Source organism: Brassica napus, chromosome A9, assembly GCF_020379485.1.
Source record: "Brassica napus cultivar Da-Ae chromosome A9, Da-Ae, whole genome shotgun sequence".
Taxonomy (NCBI): domain Eukaryota; kingdom Viridiplantae; phylum Streptophyta; class Magnoliopsida; order Brassicales; family Brassicaceae; genus Brassica; species Brassica napus.
In genome coordinates, this window is record NC_063442.1 from 29470034 (window position 1) to 29474660 (window position 4627).

Here is a 4627-nt window from a genome sequence, read left to right on the forward strand (position 1 = left end):
ACCCAGAGAAAAATAGTACTATATACTATACTATACATAAATGTAATTATTTTATTAATAAAAATATTATTTTACAACTTTAATTTACAGCTATTAAATGTTTCGAAAATAAATGTGGCTGATATATATATATATATACTTATATATTAATATTACGTGCTAAAAATAGGTTAACACATGACTTTTGAACCGTTCAAAGTTTAAAAAGGAACTTTAAAGTTATTACTTCTTGATCTTCTTCTTGTTTGGAGTCAATTATTCATAAAGATATCTGCCAAAAATGGAAAATATATTCGCCCATATGATGACCAAGTACCAAATCAAAACCAATTAATATAAAAATTCCAAAGAGATTACTCCCCATTTAATTTGGCTTACACTTCCATATGCTAAATCAGTAATCATATCACAGAAAATCTGTAAATTTTAGAAAATCAAATATCATTTGGCTGCTATATTTTAATCTCCTTTGAGATAAAACCAAAACCCACATCTGTTCTGAAAAAGATCTCCAAAACCGATCACTGGGTGTTCTACTGATTTGTAATGTCATGAATAAATTGTATTTTTTTCTATCTGGTTAAGAATATATATGTGTTATCTATTTAATGACGAATACCGTTTGATTCAATATCATGCAACATCTTTGATCCAACGTGAATTGAGTCTTTGATTAGATCATGCGTATTGGTCACATGTTTAATTGCATCGCTCGAGTAATTTAGCTCATTGCATTTTGTTTATATAGGAGTAATGGTGTTGGTGACATTTGGAGCTTAGAATCAAAAGTTGTGATTAAAAAACATAATTATGGGAATCTTGTCACGCAGGTAACAATCCCTTTATCTCGTTTCTTTTCTTCTTTTCTCTGTAGACGTATAGAAGGCTTTAGACCAGCTTATAATTGTTGTTGGTACAGTCCAACTTATGGTAGAAGATCAGAAGATAATGGCATGAAGCTTCTTGCAACTGCTTTGTTTGCTACAGCTTTTGGCATTCTCCTTGGACTATCATTTCCATCTTTATGGATCACTAAGGTTAGTCTTCTTTCTCTCCAATCTATTCTTTGATTCTTCTTAGATTTTTTTCTTTATGTTGCCATTTTGTATTGTGAAGGCGAATCTACCGAAAAACCTTCTTCGTTCCATTACTATCTCAAATAGACATTCAGATATTGCAGCTCTTGTACATGCCATTGATATCTCAAAGGTTTGTTTTGTGTTATTCTTTTATAAACTTTACACATTTGTTTGCATGTTTCAAGAACAGTGTGATTCACATTTTACTCAGATATGGGTTTCTTCAAATCCCAAAGGTGCTGAGAGATTGCCACCCGGTATTATTGCATCCGAATCAGACTTGTACTTGCGCAGGTTATGGGGGAACCCTGAAGAGGTTTGTTTCTCCAAACCACATTCTCATTCTTTGATTTTACATTTCTACGTGTGAGATCAGTGACACTAGCTTTTGTTTCTTCTCTCTGCTTCCTCAGGATTTGAAGAAGAACCGAGATATCTAGTAACATTTACAGTGGGTTATAAACAAAGACAAAACATAGATGCGTGTGTTAAGAAGGTTGCTTCATGTCCTTTTTGTTTTCTGTTTTTATCTTAATAGTAAACTCATTTATGTTTTGTCTTCCTAATTAAAAACAGTTTTCAGACAACTTTACCATTGTTCTGTTTCATTACGATGGAAGAACAAGTGAGTGGGATGATGAGTTTGAATGGTCGAAGAATGTAATACACATTAGTGTTCGGAGCAGACAAAATGGTAGCAATATCTTTGCTTAGACCTCTCTATTTATTTCCCCTAGTTATATGATTTTTTTTACTCTCTCATATATTGTGAATATATAAGGTGGTATGCAAAGAGATTCTTGCACCCTGACATTGTAGCGCGATACGATTATATTCATGTGGGATGAAGATCTTGGAGTCGATCACTTTGACGCAGAAGAGTTAGTTTATTTTACACTCACTTCCATTTTATTTTTTATCTTAAATAATAATATAAGTTTGTTGTTGCAGATACATACACATGGTCAAGAAGCATGGCCTTGAGATTTCACAGCCTGGTTTGGACCCAGAGAAAGGGTGTACATGGCAAATCACTAAAAAAAGAGAGCATGTTGAAGTCCATAAGTATGTAGGACTCATATACATTTCATCTGTAGCATGATTTTTGTTACATTAATTTCTTTGTAATAATGGCTTTGAATTTATCAGGGAAACAGATGAGAAACTCGAGTGGTGCTCTAATCCTCCTCGGCCTCCATGTGCTGCGTATGTTAAAAATATCTCTTTATCAAACTCAATGTTGACATCTTCTCATATATAGCTTTGAGACTTTTTATAACACAACAGATTTGTGGAGATAATGGCTCCTGTTTTCTCAAGAGATGCATGGCGCTGCGTGTGGCATATGATTCAGGTTACACTTACTCTATTACCCCCTGTTTACATTTACTTCTTTTTAGTTCTTTTTATCTATCTCTTGCTTACACCTTTTTATGAACCCCAATAACAGAATGATTTGGTTCACGGTTGGGGTCTTGACTTTGCACTCAGAAGATGTGTTGAGGTACACAAAACATTACATGTTTTTTTAGCGTTATAGAAATGTTTTTTTTGTTATTCGATTATAAAGAGGCTTCCATATTATTTATATGTGAAAATGAAGGAGCCTGCTTATGAGAAGATAGGAATTGTAGACACTCAGTGGATCGTTCATCAATTTATACCTTCCCTTGGCAGTCAGGGAAAGGAAGAAGATGGGAAATCGCCATGGCAAGGGGTAAGAGAAGCTTGGTCAAGAACTTGACAAGCAAGTAAGTAGATGTGTCTATATGTTTTAAAAAACTTGTGTGGTTGTTGTTCATGTAGGTGAAGGATAGATGCCATATGGAATGGAAAATGTTCGAGAGGAGAGTGGATGAGGCAGAGAAAGAATATTTAAATCGTTACAAGTTCAAACCCCATCCAATTCAACTACATTGCACTAGGACCTTACCATTTTTTTCCTTTTTTTTGTAGCTGTGAGATTTATAAGTGCTTCTTCTCAACATTTACATACAATCTTTATAGATAATCTAATATAGATATATCATTAATCAGATTCTGTTAAATCGTTGAAAGAGGATTATCAAATCACTTTTGCAACAAAAAAAATGTCGAGGATTATCAAATCAAAAAAAGTGAGCGAATTGGTTTCTTGCAAGCATTTCTTCCACAGAACATGTCTTGACAACTGGTTTGGTAATAACCAAACGACTTGTCCTCTTTGCAGACAGGGGCCGGCCTATGAAGGGCCTGGCCGAAAACATTTTTTATAGGCCTCTTAATTAATTAATTAATTAATTTTGATATTATAATTAAAATTTTATTAAAATAATATTGAAATTTTTAAACAAAGTAACTAAATTTATTATTTTCGTTTTCAACTTTTAACTTTTAAAACCTTAAATTACTATGTTATTGTCGAAATTTAACACCAAGTATCAAAAAAAAACATTTGGCTCCTGTTATAAATATATATATATATATATATATGGCCCCTTATGTTATTAAAATTTACTGGATTTTAGGTGGATACACTGTTTGCCTTCCCCATTAAGCTGGTCTTGTGTGCAGATCCATTCTCTATTAATGGAAGTATCTTGTTTAACTCTATCTTTTTTCTGATTTTGTTATGTTGTCTAATACAAATATAAGATTTCAAAAATCTTGTGTTTATGTTTTAGATGGAACTTACTGTATATGCATAAAATCTGATATACCTTGCATATTTATTTATTGCATTTTAAATGTTTTATATTGTTTTTAGGAATAAATTTTAAATGCTTTATAGCTATGTTGTATATACCAGCTCATAGAGATGTCAATTGAGCTGTCCATGTCCAATGAGCAATGTTCAAATGGACAAAGCAGTTTATTGAACATTGTTTTTTTAAGTCCAAATTGTACCCAGTCCAAATTGACCAAACTCAATATAGACAAATCCAAATAGACTTTCTGCGGTGTCCAAATAATTTTTATGCTTTAACATACTAAATCCATAAAAACACATTTTCATACTCAATTTATATAAAAATACATATACAATGTGAGAAATATGATTTTATGATTTTAATCAGAAAACACGATTTTGCAGATTTGCCGAAAACATGATTTTTCGGTTTTGGCAGAAAACATGATTTTGCGATTTTGGCAGAAAACACGATTTTGCAAATTTATGGGAAAACATGATTTTTTCGGTTTTGGAGAGAAAACATGATTTTATGGTTTTGGTAAAAAAACGTGATTTTGCGGTTTTGGCAGAAAAGCAAGATTTTACGGTTTTGGTAGAAAAACATGATTTTGCGATTTTGGCGGGAAAACGTGATTTTGAGGTCTTGGAAGAAAATGTGATTTTACCATTTTGACAAAAAAATGTGAATTTATGGTTTTGGCGGGAAAATGTGATTTTGCGGTTTTGACGAAAAATGTGATTTTGCAAATTTAGTGGAAAACATGTTTTTTTATTTTCTGGAAAACCCTATATTTTTAGGTTTATTGGACGCACATGATATGTCCATATGGTTTTAGCTCATCTAATTTGGAGTTAACGGTTTTAGTCCAATTGGACA

The 4627-nt window shown here is 32.3% G+C and overlaps 1 pseudogene; it reads left to right on the top strand.

The window, feature by feature from the left end:
* The first annotated feature begins 457 nt into the window (after positions 1-457).
* On the top strand, positions 458-4120 carry LOC125577945 (annotated as a pseudogene).
* The last annotated feature ends 507 nt before the right edge of the window (positions 4121-4627 follow it).